Below are 11438 nucleotides of genomic sequence, written 5' to 3' on the forward strand. Positions count from 1 at the left end.
GCCTCATCCGCAGGGTGGCACTTGGGATGAGGCCCGCCTTATTAGACCTGCGTCATAGACGGAAGTAGAGGCACTTTGAGAAAGCGCCCCCGCCTTAGCAACAACCATGCCTGGCTTTGACCTTGAAGCGGCACAGCACAAGCCACTGCTCGGGAGAGCCTCTGGGCTGCGGCTGTACTTCACGTCTGTGTCCTGTCCTTTCTGGAATGGAGCTTTGGAACCTCTGCTCGTTTGAAGGGCTGTCGATTAGTAAATCATCATTTGCTCAGTTAAACTTTTTTTTTTTTTTGGTTTTTCGAGACAGGGTTTCTCTGTGTAGCTTTGCGCCTTTCCTGGAACTCACTCAGTAGACCAGGCTGGCCTCGAACTCACAGAGATGCGCCTGGCTCTGCCTCCCAAGTGCTGGGATTAAAGGCGTGCGCCACCACCGCCCGGCCCAGTTAAACTTTTAATGGTTTGCCTAACGTTGGTTATTTTAATTTCAATGTCTTCAATGTTATGGTTATCTCAAAGAAACTAACCGAATTAATTTTGGGATGAACTTCAGTTCTATTATTGTTGTTTGCTTATTTGTTTTGAGTTTGGCTAGTCTAGCACGCGCCCTCATTTGGGGGAATTCTGCCTCGCAGGAAGCCGCCCCCTTCGCGGGTGAGCACACTTACCCCCCTCAGGCTGCACTGATGAAAAGCAGCTCAGAATTCTGCTCTCAGAAAAGGTAGTTCTCTGCAGCTGCAGTGGCTGAGCTGGAAGGCTCCTCAGCCGGAAGCTGGTGTTCAGCCTTATCTGCCCTACCCCTGTGGGAACGCTTGTCTTGGAATGGTGTTAACACGGAGTAAAGGAGCTTAGACCGTGGGAGAAAAGGCTTCCCAGTGACATCATCTTGTCTATCAGATCAAATCATGCCTCAGGCCCAACTACCTCTAAGTTCTCGTTTGCAATGGAGAAAGATCTTCATTAACCCAGAGATTTGCAGAAAGAAGTCAGCATCAGAAAAAGGAGGGAAAATTATATCATAAATACATAGTAAGTATTTAAAGAACCAAACATTCCCTTGTAAAAGGCGAAGTGGGCAATTCTATACAATGTTTAGATTTTGTTTTTGTTTTTTTTTGTTTTGAAGTATAATATAAATATAAACATGTCTCTTCCATGATCAGACCTACAAAAGACACAATGGTTGAGAGCTTCAGAAGGTGACCAGCAGAAGCTGGAGTCTTCGAAGAGAAACAGGAGTGACCAATGATGGAACGGAGGGCATCTCAAAGTGACAGTGTCTCAGCTCCCCCTCCCCTTCTATCCAGGAAGAGAGATCATAGCTAATCGATTTCTCCCCAGAACTCTGCAGAGATTGCTTAGATAGATATGAGACTTTTTCCAACTTTGAGTTTCTTTTTTATAATTTTTCTTGATTCTCAATTGATTAATCCATTCCAACTCTCAGGCAAAATCCATTTACTACATTAAAAAGTAAAGCAGTTCATAAGAAATGTGAACTTTTATAGTGCATGTATTTAGCAAATAGTCAAAAAAAGCATCAATTCAATTGATTGCCCTGACAACAATTGAGACTTTAAGAAATACCTCCTAAAAATATTTTCGTTATATAGTGACCCCTACTATGTGCTAGGGACCACACTAAATGTTTTAATTCTGACACTCTGAGGAGTTGATAATGTTGATAACTCTTATACAGTTATGAAAAATGAAACTTGAATTTGTGTACCAACTTACATGGGGAAAGAAAACCTCCATCTCCACAGAGTGAGGCCCAAACCCATGTTCTTGTTTGTTTGTTTGTTTGTTTGTTTGAGACAGGGTTTCTCTGTGTAATTTTGGTGCCTGTCCTGGATCTTGCTCTGTAGACCAGGATTGGCCTCGAACTCACAGAGATCTGCCTGGCTCTGCCTCCCACGTGCTGAGATTAAAGGCCTGCGCCACCGCCGCCCATCCAAACCCATGTTCTTTACCAGGGCAGTGTGCAGCCCAGTACGACTTCTCTGCCTGAGAAACTGCGGGCTGACACCTTTGCTACTAGAACTTGATTTGTTAGGCAATCCCGACACAGGAGGAAACATCTACATTTTTCTCGAAAGACACTTAGAATATTTTTCAAACCTCTAAATGACGAAAGTTACTACAAAAAGTGAGTCCTGGGGTCACAATTTATGCTCGGCATCCTGGTATCTTTAGTCCTTATGATAGTGTCAGAATTGCTTGTTTCAGCCTGGAGTAGTGGCACAGGCCTTCAATCTCCAGAGGCAGAGGCAGGTGGACCTCTGAGTTCAAGACCAGCCTGATCTTTAATGTAAGTCTTGTGACAGCTAGGGCTACACGGAAAAAGCCTGTCTTGAAAAAAAAAAAAAAGAATTGCTTGTTTCTTTGTTTCCTTCCCCAACAGGCTATGAACTCTTAGAGAGGAGAGACCATGCGCCATTCATCTCTGAACCCCTTGAACCTGGCTAAACTGTTTCCACAGAGTTTAACGGGTTGAGTAGATGAATACACCGTTAAGGGATCGCTTTGCAGGGTTGGTACAAGGGTGAGTGGAAAACCTTACACCAAGTCCGTAAGAAATGAGTAGTAGGGCAGTTAAAACTGCAAAACTAAATGGTTTTGAGTAAGTTTTCTCATTTAACCTAATGCCAAATACCCCACCACCCCCCGCCATGACAAGGTTTCACTGTGTAGCCCTGACGGTCCTGGAACTAGCTTGTAGCCCAGGCTGGCCTCAGATTCACAGAGATCCACCTGCCTCTGCCTCATGAATGCTGGGATTAAAGGCATGTACTGCCATACCTGCCCTCAAGTAAAATAATTTTTAGCCTGAAAGGGCTAGAGAGATGAATCAGCAGTTAAGAGTGCTCACTGCTTTTGCAGAGGATCTGGATTTGGTTCCCAGCACCCATGTAGCAACTCACAACTTCAGTTCCAGGGAATCCAATGCCCTCTTTAACATCAAAGTAAGGCTTGCTTACCAAAAGAAAAATTTAAGGAGTGTAGAATTTTTAAGCAATCTATAATCCCATTTGCCAGATATTGATATAGTTAATATATGACACTTCTGCTTCCAACCTTCCACAGATATGCACAACCACGACTAAATATTTAAATATTTACCTAACATACTCATAACATTTCCTGTGTCTCCAAAGTTATTTAAAACATCATTTCAATAATTACATTAAATTATCTAGAGAGATACCTCAGAATGTGTTTGTCTTTTAACAGCAGCAGCAGTCAGGAAACACTACTGAGCACTCATCATGCTGGGCTCTGGAAAGACACAGGAACTACCACTGTGGATACAGGACTCCTAAATCTCAGGCACCCCATCTGAAGAACATTTAGGTTGTTGACCATCTTTTGATACTGACATAATAGTATGGTGAGTGTCATTCTATGAATACCTTTATAGACATGTTTTAGTAAGTGTGGTATATATGAGGATTGTGCATGACTATTCCTGGGGAGATGTGAACAATATCTACCCATCCTAGATCAATATTAGACCAAAGAAATGGTAGCACCCAAGCCCAACTTGGTAAACCCAAGGAGGTTATTGGAGTTATTTGGGTCAAGGGTGACTCACAAAAGCATGGGTGACCAGCAGACAGCATCATGGGTGATGACTCACACACACTGCACCCCCTAGAGCTCCCTGCCCAGCCTGCAGGCAGCTCCACTGAAGAGTGTCACCCTCCCCAGGAACTGTCTGGTGCCCACAGCACAATCCTGGCAGGGCCTCCGGGGTCTTGTGACTTTCTGAGGCCCCAGGGTCTTGTGAGTCTGCTTAACTTTCTGAACCTTTTGAACCTCTTTACTTCAAAAAGGGATTTTTCAATTTTGTTTTCTTTAGAGGGAATAACTGTTCAACAGTCGATGATGAATATATGTTAAGGGCAGGTGAGACAGAGCAGATAAGAAGAACTTTCTTCTCAAATGTGGTGACCTGAGTTTCATCTCCAGGTCCTACAGTGGAAGAAGACCAAAAGTTGTTCTCTGTTTCTACATGTGTACTATGTGGCATGTGTACATGTGTACTGAACTCACATGTACACATACATATACATACATAGTTACAACTATTGTATTTTAATTTAAAAATTACATACTTGTCAAATCCATATACTTTCTTATGATCCACAAACCTGGATATGGGGACACACACACATACACACACACACACACACACACACACACACACACACACACACACACACTAATAAATGCTGTGGGATGTCTTTCTGTATGCTGTGAATATGTGTTGCTCTGATTGGTTGATAAATAAAGCTGCATTTGGCCTATGGCAAAGCAGCTTAGAGGCAGGTGGGAAATTCAAGCAGATATATGGGGAGGAGATAGGAAAGGAGAGAGACGCCAGCCCACTGCCGAAGGAGCAAGATGCCCACAGACCGGTAATGCCACGGCCATGTGGCAACATATAGATTAATAGAAATGGGTTGTTATAAGAGCTAGCTAGCAAGGAGCCTGCCATAGGCCATGCAATTGTTACCAATTAATATTAAGCCTCTGAATGATTATTTTATAAGCAGCTGAGGGACCACCAGGCTGGGTGGGGCCGGACAAGATTTGAGAAACCTTTCAGCTACAAATAAGTGTTTCATGGAATAATATTAATTCTCATTATATTCAATATACTCCTAATTCCCTAGTCTGGTTTAGTCTTCTCAAATGTACTTTTCAAAATAACCAATTTGACTTACTACATTGACTCATGGTCCACTAATAAGTATGGTCCTAAAGTGTAAAAAAGACTGCCATAGTAGAGCATAATAAAGTTACATGGTTTGTCACGAATAATAAAAATAATAAAAACATTATCACCTGCCACGCATCAAACCCAGCTCTTGTCTAGAAAGGATGCACAGGGCTTTCTGAAGAAGCCAAAGGTCCTGTGTATTTTAGAAAAGCTGCTTTCAGGAGGGTAAAAGAAACCAATCTCATCCAATAGATGCAATGTCTATTTCTCAAATATGACACAGACAATAGGATCAGTCAGAGGGAGACGCCTAAAGAAAGGAGACCTTGCTAAGAGAAAAATAAAAAATAAAAAGAACGTGACCAATATGAGCAAGTTCTAGGAATCTGTCCCATTAGGGTCCTTCATCTGCTGTGAGAAATCACGCAGATCAGCTGAGACATCAGTGATGGATGACAAGAGGTTAAGAAGACCCATTAGCGCATCAGACAGAGTATTTGGATGGAGGGATTTAAATGCCCAGAGGCCTGAACTTTCTTCCTCATCATAAACCTTGCTGTTCTTTCAATCAGAAGGACTGTTGAACTTTTCACACAATCATCACCAAAGAGGAAGAGCAACAATTTTCTGCCTAGAAATCCGATAGGGCTGGAGCCCAGAAAAACCACAGAGACGTGGAGTTGTCAGCCTTTCGATTTCCTGCGGCCCAGAAAAGAGTCAACAGCCTGTAATCTCCAGTGAGAAACTCACAGCATCCCCTGATTTGGTTGAGGTCATGGGTAGAAAGAGCTGAGGATTTCTGGGGAATATGGCTGCCTACATATTGTAGAGAATACTCCATATTTTATAGTATAGAAGGAAAAATATAAAAAACATACAGTTTCCAAAGTCAGATCCCTAGAATAACTAACCATCCTGATTTGCCTGGGACTGCCCCAATTTTAGCCCTGCGGATCTTTCATCTCAAGAGTCTCCCAGTCCTGTGTAAACTGGCATGGCTGGCCGTCCTGAGTTCAGTGAGCTTGCGGCTTCTTGACTGATGGTTGCAATTGTGCTGATACTATAACATCCTCACCTCGGAGTAATTTACTCCACATTGGCGGGCTCTGCTTTCCTCCTGTATATCATGGGGGAAAACAGAGCCCACCAACACCAGCAGGAGGGCAGAAATGCTTTGTGGTAGTTCTGCTCTTTCCCTGATGCAGGGGCTGGACCCAGAGCCAACAACTACAATAATAGTCCTAAGACAAGAATGCAGAGTGAGCCGGTGAGGGGCAAAGCTCTAAGAACCCGGGTTGTGGTCCCCGGCCTCGGGCAGTGTTGACAACCTCTTACCTCTTCTGAGTGAGGAGTAGTCTGAGCAGAGCCACAACGGCCTGGAAGCCGAGATCCTTTCAGGAACAAGGGAAAGACAGACATCTGTAAAAAGAAGAGATAGTTTATCATAATTTTATACATGTGTGCTAATATATAAACACCAAAAAGAGTAAACCATCAACTGTGTTCTTCTTTCGAAACAGAAAATATTATAGTTGCATTCTATCAAGTGTAAAGAAGTTGATGTCATTCCAGAAGAGGTGCTGGCAATTACTTAACAACTCCCATTTTAATTATTTTTTACATTCTCTCTCTCATGTTGAAGGGAGTTTCTTGCTTTGCTTAAATTCATAGAGTAGGCTATATTTATCTGAGTAATTACCCTCTGATTGTTTTAACTGGTTTAATACTGCCTGCTTTTGTTGTGGATGTAGGCCATGGATGAGACACTTTGTATTTGTATTTTTACTTCTTTCTATTCAAATGTTACTAGAAAAATAGCCAAAAAATTATAAACAATAACCTATCTTTCCCAGTGTAATATCAGGGGCCAATAATACCACTGTACTAAAATCGTAGTCCCCGATGATGCTGTGCCCCAAAGGCTATAGAGGGACATTTTTAGAACCATGTCGAAAGAAGCTGTGCCATGTGCTTTGTAAATGGCTAAGCAAAGTAAGATGTAGGCCATTAAGCAAAGGCTTTGGTCAGGGATGAAGTCTAGGAGGATTCACTGAAGGAAGACAGTGAGCCTTACCAGCCAAGGCCAAGAGATTTTCCAGAGCAGTGAAGCACAAATCATACGCAACAAATTAAGACCTTTAAACTATCAGAGGCAACAAATGAAAAAGAATAGAAATAAAATGTTAGCATGACTGGGAGGACATAATGTTTGGGGAACAAATAAATCTTCACAACTAAAAGACCTCCAATGGCAATAATGAAATGCAAGTATTCTTTTGTGCTCTGCCCTACAGGCCAAGCACTGAATTAGCTGTTCTTGCACAAACCTTGTGAGACAGGTATTAGAACCTGTGTGAAGTCTGGAAAAGATAACAAATGTGTTGAAGGCTACATAGCTATTAAATAACTGTTGAGTTTAAAACCCAGCTCTGTTTCTAAAGTGTGTGTGTGTGTGTGTGTGTGTGTGTGTGTGTGTGTGTGTGTGTGTAACAAATTAATACATGTCTAATTAGGGTTTCTATTGCTGTGAAGAGACACCATGACCACAGCATCTCTTATAAAGAAAAACATTTAATTGGGGCTGGATTACAGTTTCAGAGGTTCAGTCCATTATCATCATGATGGGTCATGGTGGTGTGCAGGTGGACATGGTGCTGGAGAAGGAGCTGAGAGTTCTACATCTCAATCTGCAGGCAGCAGGAGTCTCTGTGTATCACACTGGGAGTAGCTTGAGCATAGATGAGATCTCAAAGCCCGCCTCCACAGTGACACACTTCCTCCAACAAGGCCACACCTTGGAATAGTGCCACTCACTATGGACCAAGCATTCAAATACATGAGTGTATGGGAGCCATACCTATTCAAAACACAGACAGACAGACATACACACACACACACACACACACACACACACACACACACACACACACATACACACACACACACATATTTAGATTATTTTTTTTTCAAAACTTCATTCACATAAGACTTTCATTTTTCCCTAAGATTTAAATAGAATACTTTAAATTGAGTTCTTTGGTAATGTTCAAATCAAGTTTTTGTCAGTGTTTCTTAGTCTGTCCTCATATGGTGAGTATTCACTCATAGCAAGTTAACATAAATTTTCCAAAGTTCATACACCATTTTAGAATAGGACACCACATTTCCAGAGGTAAGTATCAACTTTGGAAGAGTCATGTAGGTCTGGATATGGAAGTTTGGTGATGCACAGGTGTCTGGGAGTTAAAAAAAGAGAAGGCCTGAGGATAAGCAGAGTCACCCAATGTTAGGGCATCATGAGTGCTGACATCCAGTGTCAGGGTCATCATGAGTGCTGACATCCAGTGTCGGGGCATCATGAGTGCTGACATCCAGTGTCCGGGTGTCATGAGTGCTGACATCCAGTGTTAGTGACATCATGATGCTGACATCCAGTGTCGGGGCATCATGAGTGCTGACATCCAGTGACAGGGACATCATGAGTGCTGACATCCAGTGTCGGGGCATCATGAATGCTGACATCCAGTTTGGGGGCATCATGAGTGCTGACACCCAATATTAGGGGCATCATGAGTGCTGACATCCAGTGTCAGGGCATCATGAGTGCTGACATCCAGTGTCAGGGCATCATGAGTGCTGACATCCAGTGTCAGAGCATCATGAGTGCTTACATCCAGTGTCAGGGCATCATGAGTGCTGACATCCAGTGATAGGGACATCATGAGTGCTGACATCCAGTGTCAGGGCATCATGAGTGCTGACATCCAGTGATAGGGACATCATGAGTGCTGACATCCAGTGTCAGGGCATCATGAGTGCCTACATCCATTGTCGGGGCATCATGAATGCTGACATCCAGTTTGGGGGCATCATGAGTGCTGACATTCAGTTATAGGGGCATCATGAGTGCTGACAGAGGCAGTTCTGCTTTTGTATAACCCAGTAATGGCAATAAGGACCTACACAGAGATTGCCTTTATTGGGATTTGGGCATTTGTTTGAACAGAATAGGATTCATTCCCCCTCATAGTCACTGAACTGAGAGAATGCACCACCAGCTGGCACAGCACGTGCTGCCATGCATCTCCCATTTACCTGCCACTGAGTCCACTCTGTTTTTGCCAGCCCCCTTGGTATTTAAGGTCCTGTCATTTACTTTAGTCTGCATCTAGAAGAATGTACAGTAGTTTAGGCAAACACTGTTCTGGGGACTGAGAAAGTATGCAAAAATAAGACAAATAAAGACAGCTCCCCTAAGTGGCTCCCATTCTAGTTAGGAATATAAATAAAATATAGAATTATGGGGCCAGAGAGACAGCCAATTAAAGATCAAATCACAAGGCTGGCAAGACAGCTTAAAGTGAGGTGCTTGCTGTCAAGCCTGAAAACCCAAGTTTGATCCCCAGGAGCATAATGGAAAGAGAAAACCAACTATTCACCCACACACATACACAAAAGAAATAAAAATTAATTTTAAACAAAAAAGATGAAATTACATCAAAAGCCATTAAAGAAGACTTTGAATTGGCTTGGAGATACTCAATCTGTTGCTAAGACACATACACTGTAACATCTTCATAACAAAACACCTTATGTCATTGAAGGAAAGCTGACGGTAAAAATGTGTCCAGAACTGAAGTATTTTGCCTCGGCAGAACATTCTGCCTCTTCTTAGCTGATGGTTTCCTGCCTTCTACGTTAAGGATGAAAATTCCTTAAGTGAGAGGACATTTACTACGTACCTGTATTAGTGGAAATAACAATTCACACAGACAACCTAATACAAAGCACGCCGGCCGACAATGGCCGCCATCTACAGAACGCACACTCTCCAATCCATCTGAAAATAAATGGCAAATCTGTGCACAGGTGTGAGAAAGTCTCAGCATCGTGTTTTTGATGCATCCTTGTGGGGTGTCCATGAAAATGTAACTAAGATTTTCTGCACAGGAATCAAGGCAGGTGAGCAACCAAGTCTAGGGGAAAAAATGGAGGAGGAATAATGTGGAGTGCAGTCAAGACTCAATATAAAGAATGCAGGTCCCAGGGGAGCTCACTGCCAACTCTCCATCCAGGGACACTGCCCTGCTGCAGAGTTGTAGAGCCCAGGCAGACCTGTACCTTAAAAGTACTTCAAGGAGGCTTCCTGAACAATGAATGACCACAAAGCATGCTTCCTCACACACAGCATTGCTTTAAAGCTCCCCCGGGTTACATCGACTGAAACACTTTTTGAACAGAAACACTGAGACGAACTAGTATATATATATAAAACTCTCAAACCTACACTGAGCCCCTTGGATGCTGCAGGTGCCCTGAACTGCAGGGCCCTGGAGTTGCCAGGCCTGGGAACTCCCTGTTCTCACCATGTCCAGGCAGTGCTTCTCGGTGTGAATTCCTGATGAAGTGAGATCAGCTTTCACAGCGCTTGTACTCACGTTCTTGAGTAAATTGTGGATTAGAAGAAATGGAATGTTAAACCACTGCTTTGGAGCTAATAGTGAATTCGTGTACTCCCTTTGGAATGTGCAGAGGAAAGTGAGAAGTGTGGTTAATCGGCAGCTTCCCAGAGGAGGTGTCTGACTACTAATCAGCATCCCTAACACTGGCCAGGGCTGTTTAACATTACACATCTGTGCATAGAAGCCAGCCCTGGCTACGGCTTCTTAAAACTAATGGCTTCTTAAAACTAATGAGCACTACTGAGAAAAATGTATGGTTTTAAAGTCACCAAAACATTTTTCAACAAGAATTAAAGTCAAATTGAAAGAAACAAATGCTATTTGTGGCGTAGCAAATACTTGATATTATCTATAATTCACATTACAAGATGTTTAAAAACACAAAACATCCACTTAGTAGTGAAATCGATATTGTATATGTCATTTTAATACTATGCATTATAAAAACTTCAGCCTTGGTCCCAGTGGTTTATGTCTACATTTTAGATGATGGCAATGGCTGTATTCTCAACTTGAGCCAGAAGGACGCAGTTTTCCGATGAAATAGCATTGCAGTAAACCCCTGATGATGCCTAATTTCCCACAGAGTCTGTACAGAACTAAGGGATTCCAGAGATGATTTGATTAAAGTCCTGCTCCCTGGTGAACCTATGCCATTTACCTGGAAGGGTCCGAAGCAATCGTAAAATCACTGCATATCTTGGCCTTTTTGCTGGACGCTGTACCACTGTTGGATTATGGTGATATTTTTAGCTTAGAATTCTTCTCATCTCCATTAGGAACAGGAACCACAAGTGGCCATCAGATCTGCTATTTAGAGTCTTCATAGCTCGGGAAGGATGGTTTCAGTGGCAGCAGGTTCAACACTACATTTCAAATCTCCAGGAGCCCGGCTGAATTAGAGAGTTGTTTTTTTTTCTTATAATTAACAAATGGAACTAAGTTAAGCAAAACAGGAAATGTAATCACTCATGCGACTCTATCGTCAGAGGCCGTGTGGCTTTAAGGACAACTGGGCTCCAGTGAGTCTTTCAATATATTGTCAAGAAGCCTGGCAGCACGTACAGGCTTGTTTTCTCCCAGTCTAGAGACCGTAACAGGACAAAGTCATCCCTTGGGTTCCATCAGAACTCTTGGAGGTGAACTTGACTAGTTCAGTTCTCTGTTGAGCTGTATGCCATGACTCGTAATGGAGAACGCTGACCGGCTGCACCTGGGTTAGGCTGGATTCACATTTAGGGGTAAATAAGAGTCAA

General features: G+C 42.8%; 1 long non-coding RNA gene across 1 annotated transcript; it reads left to right on the top strand.

Annotated features, from left to right (window-relative positions):
• The first annotated feature begins 307 nt into the window (after nucleotides 1-307).
• Nucleotides 308-7200, top strand: LOC121824399 (uncharacterized). The gene is made up of 2 exons (XR_013046362.1): nucleotides 308-1023; nucleotides 2399-7200. It is a non-coding gene; the product is annotated as an uncharacterized LOC121824399 (long non-coding RNA).
• The last annotated feature ends 4238 nt before the right edge of the window (nucleotides 7201-11438 follow it).

This window comes from Peromyscus maniculatus, chromosome 20, assembly GCF_049852395.1.
Source record: "Peromyscus maniculatus bairdii isolate BWxNUB_F1_BW_parent chromosome 20, HU_Pman_BW_mat_3.1, whole genome shotgun sequence".
Lineage (NCBI taxonomy): Eukaryota > Metazoa > Chordata > Mammalia > Rodentia > Cricetidae > Peromyscus > Peromyscus maniculatus.